This window comes from Oryzias latipes, chromosome 19 (assembly GCF_053564925.1).
Source record: "Oryzias latipes strain Hd-rR chromosome 19, Olatipes_Hd-rR_3.1".
NCBI classification, from domain to species: domain Eukaryota; kingdom Metazoa; phylum Chordata; class Actinopteri; order Beloniformes; family Adrianichthyidae; genus Oryzias; species Oryzias latipes.
In genome coordinates this window covers 4,730,660-4,745,384 of record NC_136255.1, presented here as the reverse complement: position 1 = coordinate 4,745,384, position 14,725 = coordinate 4,730,660, and positions in this window count along the sequence as shown.

Sequence of the window (14,725 nt, the reverse complement as noted above, 5' to 3'; positions counted from 1 at the left end):
AGAAGACGTCTGAGAAGGTACACTGGTAAGTGTTTATGACGTATAGATTGTGGGGAAAACAGTGAGAATCAATGTGGATCACGTTAAAAGTAGTTCTACTGATTCTGAATTATTCCGACCACATTTCAATGAGTTGTTGAGTCTTATCATAGTTCGACAAGCCATGAAACTACAAGGTAACTTTTGGAATGATGTCACAGCAGCCCTGCGCGAGACACAGAAGAGCATGTAAGAAGTGTTTTCAGCATTGTTAAAAAAAGAAGTCAAGTCAGGAGTTAGACCCTTTTTTCCTCTTTATAACACAACAATTGTTTCTTTATTTTTGTCCGCAGCTCATCTGTTGCTACATTCTGACTGTGTTTACGTCACGTGACAACCGGCTACGGTGGCCGTTTAGTTCAGTTGTTTTTCTCCGGGAACGAATTGTGTTCAGACTGAGGAATCTCAGAAGCTCAGTCTGATTAGAAACTAACCGAGACCACCTAAAAAGACGGGTCCAAGAGCGGTTCTTGGTCTCGGTCCGCTCGGGTGTATCTTGACTGAAAATGTGTTCCAGTTTATCAGGGGAAACGAAATCTGGCCCCCTTTAATTCAATTCAATTCAATTTTATTTTTTTTATTTTTTTTTTTATAGCCCAAAATCACAACAACAGTCGTCTCGATGGGCTTCGAAGTAAAACATGAACTCAAAAGGATCACGAATACAAAGAGTGCAATAGTAAAATACTAAAATGAACTAACAAACTGACTAGGCTATACTGGCATCCCTGCCCTTAGACCCCCCTTTCGCGGTAAGGAAAAACTACCAAAAAAAACGGATTCCGGAAAAAACGAAGAAACCTGAGGGGTGCCCACATGAAGGAGGGATCCTCCCCCAGGACGGACAGGTGATTTACCAGAACTCTTAGAGAAGAATTAACTTATCTAAATCTACAACTACATATTTAAAGTCCAGCAGACGAGCTTCATCCAGTCGTGGTTGTGGGGACAGTCAAAGGCGCGAGTCGAGCCGGAGACAGGAACCACAGCCAGGTGTAGGAGCAGGAGCAGAGACGAGGTACTCGGTCAGGAACTGGAGCACGGATGAAACAACTGGAGTCTGGAAGCACTCCCACTCCCCAGGAGGGGAGAGGAAAAGAGGGACAATACATGAATCGCACTGCACCAAACAGAGGCATGGAGAACTAAATGATAAATTATGATCAAGAATAGAAGAGAGGAAGGGTAGAAGTAGTAAACCAAATGTGTCCAAACTGAATACACCCTTCGCTCACTAGGTCTAAGTCATTGTTTCTGTGGCAACCACTCTCTCCAATCAGGAGTGAGCTTGTTGGAAATCCACACCCCTACCATACAAAAGCGGGCTACACGAAATTTGTTAATCAAACATTTTGAACGTTCGCCGTGAGACCACCTACTTTCATTGAGGCGTCTGATTGGTTAGTTTATAACTTGAATAACTTTCACTACAGAAAAAACTTGAAAAAAAGAGGATGATAAAGTACATGTTAAAAAAAGTAGCAGATCAAGAATACTGACCAATAGAATGACTGACCCACATACACAATTACACACTGATGGCACCAACCTATTACTAGCAGGAGTAATGCGGGGTTCCTGTCCAAAGACACTTCAACACATGGTGGGAGCAGAACTTGAAATCCTACATTCAGAGGTCAACCGCTCTACCTCTGCTCCACAGCCGTCCCCATGTTGTAAAAGCAGAGATTTGTTGAGTCCACCTATGGGTTCGGCCATCTGCCAATCATAGAAACACATACCCCATATAATTTCATGCTCCTATAAAATCAAAACAGAAATAAAAAACAGCCTAATGTTGTCATTTGGGGAACTGCAACAATTATTTCTGCTGGCTTGGATTCAACTCCAGGAGCAGATTTTTGCTTCAAGCATCTTAAAAATGAAAATAAGGAGAAGCAACAAGACTGAAGTATCAGATTACATGAAGTATACCCACTCCAATGACTAAAAGCTTGTTTCATGGAACCTAAAAGAGCATTTTGTCCACGAATAAAGAGTAGAACAAGCTATTGATTTTATATAGAAAAAAATGTAAGAAATCTTTGATGGTTGCGACCAACAGACTTAGATTTCTAACAATGTGACACTAATTAAATGCTCTGCTAAGGTTTCCACCAGGATAAGGTTTAGTTCGAAGAAGCACTGAGACAACAAAGACATAAACTACTAAACAAGTTTCCTGTTTTGATGTGCTGAGTTAAGAAGCAAAAAGCAAAGCTATCAGAGAAATCCTTGGTTTGGTTGTCATGACGCCACATTTCCGGGTCTGACTCATTAGCGGCGTGGTGCAGATAAGCAAATAAAGCAGGAGCATCTGACAGACCCGACTGGTAGTTTTCCTGCACTCTGCCGCAGGTTTCTGTCTTTCCTCCACCAGCAGCTGGGGGGCATTTTCAGCTGAAGCCTGAAAATGCCCCCCAGGTTCAGGACATGGAATTGGCCATTGAAGCAGTTAACAGGGCTGTGACACAGGACTCAACCCTCTAATACTCTCTCAGCAGCTCCCCGTGTCCTCAGGCTGACTCAATAAAAAACAAAAAACGAATGAAAGCCTCCCCCACCCAACCCCCCACACAGGTACCCGGTTCACGCCTGCTGGGTGGAGCCAACAATCTCATTTCACCGTAAATAATTGACTTCTTTGTTCACATGGGGATCTCAACCATGTTTTAAAGGATCCACTGCATTTAGGGGGACAGACCAGATCTCATGTAAGGGGCGGCGGCGGGGGGTATTTACCCCAGAGCAGAAAAGATTTATTACCCATTTACCTTCTCCCAAGCACACAGTCTATACAGGCCCCTAACAGCCTCACATTCACATGTATTCTGATCCTATAGATAAAGTCTAAGACCCGCTCTGATGAAAATGGTGTTTTTGGTGTTTTTAACATGTTCTAACAGCATTTTCCTGATGATGGAGGACAAGTATAAAGACAATTATGATTAAAATAGCATTTCTGAGTATTTCTGTAATCAAATCATTGTGAATCAGGAGCAGAAGAAAAAACACTTGTTTCTATGAATCCCTGGCTCAACCTGATCGCAACGATATAACATGGGATGGTAGGGGGGCGATTATATAAGCTTGCTTCTTCCCACTCCTTTTCAAGCAATAAATCAAGCTCTACTTATACTTTAGTTAATGATCACTGTACTTAATTAAGCAAATGTGATTTAAGTGATGTTTTTGTTTTGTTTTATTTTCTGTCTTTTTAATCTATGCATTTCATCATTTCTGTAATGAGTTTGATAAATATTTGTAAAAATTTTTATTGCTTTGACTGCAATTTTTGAAATAAATCAATGAATAAATATAAAATCAATCAATCAAATCATGAGACTGTAACAGGACAAACTTCCGTTGCCAAGTAAATTCAAAAGTTTACTTTTGCCAATTCTTTTGATAAAGATCTGTTCGGCACCCCAGGTGACCAAAACATGAACTGGTTGTTATGGAGATAAAATCAATAGAAACTTGGGGGGTCGCCTGCAGGCCATACATTGCCAATGGCGGCGTTAACATTATTTTATGATAATTTGTGTCCCCCCCAAACCATCAAAGCCTTCACATGTTTTCTGTTTCATTGCTCTAACCTGGAGATAAGCATCACTGATGCAGCAAAGTGCTTCTGCACGGCTTCTGGCAGCTGTGTGTACGTGTGTGTGGAGACACACTCGACGTTTGCTTGGCTCACCCCGTCAGCGCAGAAATGCTGCTCTGGTTTGTTTGTTCCCTGAGTTCAGGCAGATGATAGCAACACTCAGCGGGCCGGGAAGCAGCGAGACGAGGCTGTCAAACACGGCCCGAACAAACAAATTGTAAGGATGTAGCTGGTCGGAGGCTTTAATCTTCTTTCTCTTTCGGCTTTTCCCATCAGGGGTCGCCACAGCGAATCATCCTTTTCCACCTCACTCTATCATGGACATCTTCTACCCTAACATTAGCCAACTTCATGTCCTCTGTTAAGACATCCATGTATCTCCTCTTTGGCCGTCCTCTTGCCCTCCTGCCAGGCAGCTCCATCTCCAACATCCTTCTACCAATATATCCACTATCCCTCCTCTGAACATGTCCAAACCATCTCAGTCTGGCTTCTCTGACTTTGTCGCTGACACAGGCAACATGAGCCGTCCCTCTGATGTACTCGTTCCTTATCCTGTCTAACCTGGTCACTCCTAAGGAGAACCTCAACATCTTCATCTCCGCTACCTCCATCTCAGCCTCTTGTCTCTGTCTCACTGCTACCGTCTCTAACCCATAGAGCAGAGCTGGTCTCACCACTGTCTTGTACACCTTTCCTTTGAGTCTTGCTGGCACTCTTCTGTCACACAACACTCCTGACACTTTCCTCCAACCGCTCCAACCTGCCTGCACTCGCCTCTTCACCTCTTTTCCACACTCCCCATCACACTGAACTGTTGACCCCAAGTACTTAAACTCCTGCACCTTCTTCACCTCAGTCCCCTGTAACCTAACGCTTCTACCTTGATCCCTCTCGTTCAGACACATGTATTCTGTCTTACTACGACTGACCTTCATACCTCTTCTTTCCAGAGCAAACCTCCACCTCTCTAGCTGTTCCTCCACCTGCTCTCTACTCTCACTGCAAATTACAATGTCATCCGCAAACATCATTGTCCAGGGAGATTCCTGTCTTACCTCGTCTGTCAGCCTGTCCATCAGCATAGCAAACAAAAAAGGACTCAAAGCTGATCCTTGGTGTAGTCCCACCTCCACCTTGAACTCCTCTGTCTGACCTACAGCACATCTCACCACCGTCATACTTCTCTCATACATGTCCTGAACTACTCTGACATACTTCTCTGCCACTCCAGACGACCTCATACAGTACCACAGCTCCTCCCTCGGCACCCTGTCATACGCCTTCTCTAAATCTACGAACACACAATGCAGCTCCTTCTGACCTTCTCTGTACTTTTCCATCAACATTCTCAAAGCAAAAATGGCATCAGTGGTGCTCTTACGGGGCATGAAACCATACTGCTGCTCACAAATCTCCACCTTCTTCCTAAGCCTGGCTTCCACTACTCTTTCCCACAGCTTCATTGTGTGGCTCATCAACTTTATTCCTCTATAGTTGCTGCAGTTCTGCGTGTCACCCTTGTTCTTAAAGATTGGGACCAGAACGCTTCTCCTCCATTCCTCAGGCATCTTCTCACTCTCTAAAATCCTATTGAACAACCTTGTTAGAAATTCCACTGCTGTCTCTCCTAAGCACTTCCATACCTCCACAGGTAGGTCATCAGGACCAACGGCCTTTCCGCTCTTCATCCTTTTCAGAGCCTTCCTAACCTCATCCTTTCCAATCTCTGCTACTTCCTGCTCCACAACAACCACATCTTCCTCCCTTCTTTCCCTGTCATTTTCCACGTTCATCAGCTCCTCAAAATACTCCTTCCATCTTTTCTGTACACTCTCTTGGGTTGTTAGCACCTTTCCATCTCTGTCCTTAATCACCCTTATCTGTTGCACGTCCTTCCCATCTCTGTCTCTCTGTCTGGCTAGCCTGTACAAGTCCTTTTCTCCTTCCTTTGTGTCTAACCTGTCATAAAGCTCATCGTAAGCTTTCTGTTTGGCCTTTGCCACCTCTCTCTTCACTTTACGCTGCGCTTCCTTGTACTCCTGTCTACCTTCCTCAGTCCTTTCTACATCCCACTTCCTTTTAGCCAACCTCTTCCTCTGGACGCATTCCTGTACTTCCTCATTCCACCACCAAGTCTCTTTACCGTCTTTCCTCTTTCCAGATGACACACCTAGCACCTTCCTACCTGTTTCCCTGATAATCTCTGCTGTAGTTTCCCAGTCCTCTGGAAGCTCATCCTGACCACCCAGGACCTGCCTCAACTTCTGCCTAAATTCCTCACAAGTTTCTTCATTCTGTAGCTTCCACCACTTGGTCTTCTTTTCTGTTTTCCCTCTCTTCTTCTTCCTGACCTCCAGAGTCATCTTACACACCACCATGCGGTGCTGTCTGGCTACACTCTCTCCTACCACCACTTTGCAGTCATTAACCTCTCTCAAATGACCTCGTCTACATAGGATGTAGTCCACCTGAGTACTCCTACCTCCACTTCTGTATGTCACTCTATGTTCCTCTCTCTTCTGGAAGTAAGTGTTGACTACAGCCATTTCCATCCTCTTCGCAAAGTCCACCACCATCTGTCCCTCCAGATTCCTTTCCTTCACACCAAACCTGCCCATCACCTCCTCATCACCTCTGTTGCCCTCACCAACATGCCCATTAAAGTCTGCTCCAATAACAACTCTCTCTCCTCTGGGAAAACTCTCTATGACCTCATCCAACTCACTCCAGAATCTCTCCTTCACTTCTAACTCACAGCCAACCTGTGGCGCATACCCACTGACTACATTCACCATCACCCCTTCAATTTCTAACTTTAGGCTCATCATCCTGTCTGAGACTCTTTTCACCTCTAGAACGCTGTTTACAAACTCCCCCTTCAGAATCACTCCTACCCCGTTTCTCTTCCTATCAACACCATGATAGAACAGTTTGTATCCTCCTCCAATACTACGTGCCTTGCTGCCCTTCCACCTTGTCTCCTGCACACACAGTACATCTACCTTCCTTCTCTCCATCATGTCTGCCAGCTCTCTGCCTTTCCCTGTCATTGTGCCAACGTTAAGAGTCCCTATTCTCAAACCTATGTTCCTGCCTTTTCCCTTCTCTCTCTGGCCACGGACCCTTCTGCCTCCCCTCTTTCTTCCACCAACAGTAGTCAAATTTCCACCGACACCCTGTAGGTTAACAGCATCGGTGGCGGTCGTTGTTAACCCGGGCCTCGACCGATCCGGTATGTCTAAAGTGTTGTGGATGATTCGCATGGTTATTTTGGCAATTTTTTACGCCGGATGCCCTTCCTGACGCAACCCTCTCTATTTATCCGGGCTTGGGACCGGCACAGAAGTTACTGGCTTGCAACCCCTGTGGCTAGATTTGGTCGGAGGCTTTAATACTAATAATTATGTCTTATATTTCAAGTTCAATGAGGAGCAGGAAGAGATTCATAAGCTAAATGAACCCCAAGCATCAATCTGCACTCCCCCACCCATCAAGCTTTTGAACAAACTATATTTTTACTGCAACATCTGTAAATCTAACCAAGAATTCTGCCAAATTTAATTGAAAACTTGCTAGAAATTACACCTTGAATGTTCTTTCATCAGCTCTGGCTTATTACAAGTGAAAATCTTTAAACCTAGAAACATTTTAAGTAAAAAACTAATAGGCGGTTTAAAGATTTTCCTGTTTTCTTGATGTGAATTGTAAAAATGACACGTGACTTTTAAAAAGTAGCTTTTTCCTCTTTTTTATCTTTTCAAAACCTGAACTTTTGTGGTTTTAGCCTCCATCTGTTCTCAATAATACATTCACACATATAGTTTAATACACATGCACTTAGCTGCACCAGGGGTGTAGTGGTTAGCCCTCTTGCCTCACAGCAAGACAAAACCACATGGCCTCAAAGGGGATGAAGTGAGTTTAGAGAATAAATGGATGGATAATCTTAGAGCAAAAAAAAATAATATTTTGTCCTGAAGTGTGCCCTTGAGCAGCCTTTCCACACAGTTTAAAAGTTTTTATCGTTTCTTTATCCAAATTCTGTCAAGGAAGTCTCTATCTGTGATGGAGAAGAACCAACGACACAGAACGGAGGCTTTTGTGTTGAGGAACCATGTCCAGAAACTGATCTCCGGAGCTTTCTGGAAGCATTTTCCTTAACCTGCTGAAAAAATCCTAGAGGAATCAGGTTTCTGAGTGTATCGATTTATTAAGGCTAATTGTTGTCGTTTTTTTATTAGTTATTAACACATAATGGCCTAATATTATGTGCAAAATTAAAATGAGAATTCATATTTACAAACACACAAGTTATTAGACATAAATGAAGTAAGAAAAAAACTGAAATATTAACACATTCAAGGTGTAAAAAAGATTAAACATTTTCAGATTCGTCTGATTTTACACCACCAGAAACCAAACTTATACTCAGTCTGTTTTTTTTGTCACTTCATTTTCTGTTAAAGAGTCTGTCATTTTGCTTATTTACGTTCTCGGATTTGAGCTTTTTAGGGGCGTGTTTTCTGACTGGCAGGTGGGTGGGTGTTCCATAAACTCTGACTTTACTTTGTCCTTGTCCTGTTAGTATTTTTTTTGGTCAGTTACCCCATCCCACTGCAGTTTTCTTTTCGTTGTGCAAAATCCAGTCACAGGTGATAATTCCAGAGGTCCACTCCCACTCAGGATTGTCCCTGGGGGCCTGATGCCTTTTCAGGAGACGGGATGTCCAGGTCATGAGGCCTTGATTTTCAGAAAACGTCGCCTTACGTACAGCTGATTACCTGGATCTGGTGTGTCCAGCCAATTAGAACACACTAGAACAGGGTACGCTGGGAAACAAACAGGCATGAGGTCCTCGGTGCAAAACCCTGTCTTACACAGTAACCAGCATGTCAAGATATTCCACTTTTAAAGTTGTCTAGGATAATATTACCTGAAAATCCCACTCTAATCATCTTTTGATCTATTTTCAAAGTGTTCCCAGTGGTCTTTTCACTATGACCATGCCCTTTTTAGCCAAAATCATGGAAACCTCTGTCGTTTTCTAGTTTCTGCAGAGCGGCAGGAGTTTATTAGAAATTTACCTCTGAGTTGTGAGCAGGACTGTAGGTGCAGAGTAAGCCCACCCTCACTTCCCATCATCTTTCTGTCTATGTGCTCTCCCACAGCCTCTCACACCCCCAACCTAACATTGGTGATACAACAAAAATGGTGTACACTTTAGATCCAGATTCCAGCTCAGACGAGGAAAACAAAGACCTTCATGGATCTATTTGTCTGTAGGTGGATGCATCAGAACAGAGCGGAGCAGGAAGCTTGTGGCCCATCCAACATAGAATGAACAAATCCTCAGAAAATCAATTTTAAGCTTCATTTTCTTTATCTATGTCCGCCATCGTCAGAAAAATGCCACAAGGACATGTTAAAAACACAACTTTCATCGGAGTGGGTCTTCAACATGTTTATTCCCCAAACCCCTCAGTCTCTTATATTCAGGTGTGGCTCCTGAACCAGCAGCTCCGGCACAAACCAAACTAACCAGTGCAGGTGTTCAGATGTTACCGGATCAGAGCAGAAGTGGAAAACGTTTCTTCATATCGACACATCCGTGTTTGTTCTCCATTCAACACCACACGGATTCATTTGACTAATATTCATAGAAATCATTTCTCATCCCGCTCGCCTTTAGAATTCCTTGGTAGTGAATTCCCCAAAACATAAACACCATTAATTTTCTCTGAGCTCTGGGCCGAGATCCAGAAGTCCAGATCTCCAATCCTGTCCAGATTTGGCCATGAGTGTATTCCACTTAGAGACAGAAAAACTCCACGTCCTCCTCTCTCCCCATCACTCTTGCTAACCTCGCTCTGTCCCCGAGCACAGCCCCACAGACGTGACACTGGACACGTCTGCTCCCAGGGGCCACCGCCTCTGGAAGATGGGCGGAGCTCAGCATTCTTTCGCCCAGAAGGGCTACAGATCCGATGACGGCCTTTTCCCATTACATAATGGCAGGAGATAACATTCCAGGTTTCCAGCCTCGCTCAGAGAAGACGCAGACCTGCTCAGCTGTCAGAGGACAACAGCTCCTCTTCCAAGGCGTTTCTGCTGTGCATCAGCGTGCCTTACCTCCATGTCCGTTTGTCTTTTATCGCATGGTGGTATTTGCTTTCCACAGCTTGTTGATCGGAATCACTGAACACAAAAAACCGAACAGTAAATGGAAAAACCTTAAGGTCTTCTAAGCTCCCACTGATGGTTCATTTTTACACAATGACTTTAAGACACTATAATGCAGCCAGAACACAGAATCTCAATGAAAAATCTGCTACGAAAACATACTATACTCATTTTTCACATTAAATGACGGGTTATTCTCATGAATATAACACCAGTTACAATTACATTAAAATGTTTGCAGGGAAAAGCATTTTCCTCTGCAATGATACTTTCAGACCAAAACCCTTGTAGGTGCTCCGAGTTTTCAGCAGGTCATCTCGTGTCATTGAATATCAGACTTGCTTGTTTTATCCTATGTTCATTTCGGAGGGGGTCCCTCCAGAGTTATGAGCAGCTAAACAGTGACACCTACTGTGCAGCAAAGGGAACCCAGCTGCTACCTCTCGTTTTAAGAAATCCATTTGTTTCACACTCCAACACACACACCCTCACAAAAACACACGCATTACGCAAGGAAGGTGGGACCTCGGACCATCTGTCCCCTACCCCATCCCTGGGTGCTGGTTTCCTTGGCCCAGCAGTGCTCTCTCCACACAGGGAGAGGGACCCCTGAGCTTTCTTGTAAGGCCAGAAGCCGGGGATCACATCACACCTGAGCCGAGGGGGTGTCCGTGTCCCTGTGGTGTGGGTTCTGGTCCTGGCCCCTGGGTGCCGGGCCTCGCCAAATTTCCATCTGTGGTGAGCCTCGTCGGGCCATGTTTACAACACCTCTTGTGGTTCCCCTTCTCTCCTGGGTGCCCTCCTCCTGGGCGGGGGCACCTGGCCCCTGCCTTGCTCCTTCCTAGACCAACCGTCGGCCGGGTGGGTGGCTGCCTGGAGCGCGCAGCGGGTCTCTTTTGGGGGGTCCTGGCTCGTACCTGGGGTTGGGACGGAGGGATGCCCAGAACTCCTGGGTGGTGATGAGGTGCTTGTCTGGGGTTGTGGGCGCTCCTCTCGGGCGGGGCCTTGCGTTGGGCCCTCCTGGCGCAGCAGGGGGGCTGCTCTCCTCGTTGTGCCAGGGCTGCGCTCTCTTTCCCCCCATGCCTCCCTGCTCTCTGTCTCTGGGAGCCTCGTGACTGTCCTGCTGACCCTGGCCTGGGTGGCGGATGGGGAGTTGTTCTCTGTCTGCTGCCGTGGGGGTGTTGGGGGGGGTTCTGGCTGCCGCTACCACTGCGGCGGGGGTCTTGATGTGGGGTTTCTGGGCACTCTCCCTCCTTCCTTTCACATTCCATCATCCATTTTAGAAGAAGATAAAGACTCACTCGAGCACAGGTGTTAGCTCACCTCTACATAAACAGTTTGCTTGATTGAATGAAATATTTCACACTAGTTGGTTTGAAGGCATAAGTATGCGTGTGTGAACATTATTTGTACTGTGTACATGTTGACATGTGGAAATTTTTTGAGCCAACAGGTGTGTTTATAACATTTGAGTGTGTGTGTGGACAGGCCCCGCCCTCAAAACTTGTATTACTTCTAAACCTAAATGTAATCAGTATAACCATCCAAAAACTTGCTGCTTTACGCTGCTTCATGTTTTTACACCCCCCCCCCTTTTTAATCACCCTCCTACCCCCCCCCCCTCTCTAATATCCCTCTCTCTCCTTCCCCCCTTTCCTTTTCCGTCCGGTCCAACACAAAAGAGTTTCAAATCTGATTAAAATGAATAAAGTATGGCCTCGATTACAAAAGGGGTTTATTCACATACCCCTGTTTTGTCTGAAGATTCATAACCCCTGTTGTTAAAGTAAAATATGTCCAACACAAGAGGCCTTCAGCTCTCATCTGTTTGCACAGCTGTTGGACAGGACAAGAAAAAAAAAAAAAAAAAGAAATTAATTTGTCTCGTACGCTCACCAGCCACTTTATTTAGCACACCTGTCTGACTGCTCGTTCACGCAAATTTCTAATTAGCAGCAACTCGATGCATTTAGGCGTGTAGACATGGTCAAGATGATCTGCTGCAGTTCAAACTGAGCATCAGAAATGGAGAAGAAAGATGATTGAAGTGACTTTCAACATGGCATGGTTGTTGGTCTGAGTATTTCAGAAATGGCTGATCTACTGGGATTTTCACCCACAACCATCTCTAGCATTTACAGAAACTGGTAGAGGAAAAAAAATATCCAGTGAGCGGCAGTTCTGTGGGTGGAAATGCCTTGTTGATGGCAGAGGTCAGAGGAGAATGGCCAGACTGGTTCCAGTTGATAGAAAGACAACAGAAACTCAAAGAACCACTGGTTCCAACCGAGGTCTGCAGAAGAGCATCTCTGAACGCACAACACGTCCAACCTGGAGGCAGATGGACTACAGCAGCAGAAGACCACACTGGGTACCACTCCTGTTAACTAAGAAGAGGAAACTGAGGCTACAATTCACACAGACTCACCAAAACTGGACAATGAAGATTGGAAAAAAGGTTTTCTGGTCTGATGAGTCTCCATTTCTGCTGCAACACTCAGATGGTGGGGGCAGAATTTGGTGTGAACAACATGAAAACATGGATTATCCTGCCTTGAATCAACGGTCAAGGCTGTTGGTGGGGGGGTCATGGTGTGGGGGATATTTTCTTAACGCACTTTGGACCCCTTTGTACCTAACGAGCATGGTTCCAACCACGGGAGAAAGGAGATTTTTGTTTATCATAACAAGTTTCTTTAACAAATATTTTTTATTAAAAGTATATGCAGATTAGGCGTGTAATGGTTGATCAATAAATTGATTTATCCAACCAAATTCATCTGTCTGATTGTAGTTTGATCTGATTCAAGTTGTTAGTTGAATTACATCGATTATCCCACTCTAAAATTGTTTCAAAATTAAATGAATTGATGAAAATCAATCTTGGAAAATACCAGTTGGATAGAGACACAGTAGGTTTATTACACTATAATGATCAGCATTGTGCTTTCCAGTAGCCCTTTAAAATCCAAGTCCAAGTCAAGCAGTGGTTTGTGTTCAACTTCCAAGTTCATAGAGAAGCTGCCGTCCTCTATCCGTCCTCAATCCCCCTTGCCTGTTTTGGTCAAAATAGGGTTGAGAACGGGTGTCATGACAGCAGCCTCCCCGCCCCCCAGCTGCTGCTCGTCACTTCTGATTCACTCCACCTGTTCACCTGAGTATATATTACTGCCATGCAGCTCCACTCACTGCTGGAACGTCAAGTCTTCTGCCTGATTCCCAGCTTACTCATGCTTTGTGCTTTTGTGCTTTCAGTCTGTCTGCAAGCCTGCCTTTTGCTCCACGCTCTCAGACCTCTTGCCCGCCTGCCCGCCTGCCCGCCCACGTTTGTGATCATTAATTTCAATCATTTTGGATGAATAATGAGTTTTAGATGATGTTGCTATCATTAGATAATTTACAGTTTCCCATAGACTATAAGGCTATATGTAAAATGATAGAATATTAGGGCCACAGAGGGGAAAAAAAGACAAGTCATAATATTGTAACCAGTTGTTTTAAAGGAGAACAGTTGTTAAAATGACAGATGTGGGGCATTTCGTGAAATTGTACTTCAGTATGGTTTCATAAACGAAGACATGCTGATGTGCCAGAATATGAAGTATCACATTGTCATAACTATCAAAACTGTTAAAAGAATATTTTGCTTTTCTGCAGAAAGAACCAGTCTCATAAATTTATGACTTTACCTTTTTCCTCAGTGGGGCCCTAGAACTCTGTCATATAAACAAATACACATTCCATATGAATATAAAAACACGATGTGTAACATTATGTTCCTTTATTGAATAAGGACAAAACAAAGCAGGTAAACTACACTCAAAAAACGTTCACTTTGAATGAACATAAAAAAATTATGGAAATGATTTCCACATGATTAGATAGCGTTACTTGAAAAAAATTAAACATATTGGTCCTACTTAATGTACTTAGGTTCAAACTATTAAATTTAAGTTGTTTCAATCTAAATACTGCAGTTGGACCCAACTTTAAATTAATATTGTTGCTCACTCTCAAAAGATAAAAGTTGATCCAACTTAATTGAATCACTTCAATTGGTCACACCTCATTAAATTAAGTTTACTCAACTTAAATTTGTATGACTACCCAACACAATTTATTTTGATATAACTTAAATTTTTGCTTTAATTTTATTTATATGTCTGACATTGATATTGTTTTCCAAAGTTTCAACCAATGGGTCTTTTAATTTTCACATCAAAGACCTGAATAACGCAGTAAAGTCCCACATCACAAGACACGAACTCAAGTAATGCAAATTCTGACTTAAGTTTGTTGCCTTAACATTTTACCGCACAAGGGGGTTGGTCATCATCCTCTCCCACACTCTAACTCATGGTGCAGAAAAAAAATAAACATATCAGTTTAAATCACTAGTTAAAACAGAGTAAAACAGCTAGCCAATAAAACCCATGGACAAGAACTCACACTTAGACCCCAATCTGCCCAGATAGACAAAGAAAATGGAATCCCACAATTCCTTGCGATTACTAATGTATCCAATTTAATGGTATCATGTTGGATCAACAGGATTGAAATTAGTAACTTTTAAATGGATTAGTTTTATGTACAATCGACATGATTCATTCACGTAAGATTAACAAACATAAAACTTTCTGGTTGAAATGACAAGTTACATTATCATAAACTTAATTGGCTGGTAATTTAATTTAAATCCTTTTTGAGTGTACTTTATCACTGTGGCGGTGTTGCCTTTCTTCTTAATTATATCTTTTACCTCCTCGTATGCCTCCATGAGGATTTGTGCTTCCGACGGGGAAAAGTACGCAGCTCTAGTTGTATCAGTTAATCTGTGATCTGTGGCGGAGTCTATTGGAGTGAGCCGTGAGCGCGCACCTATCCAGGATTGGTTTC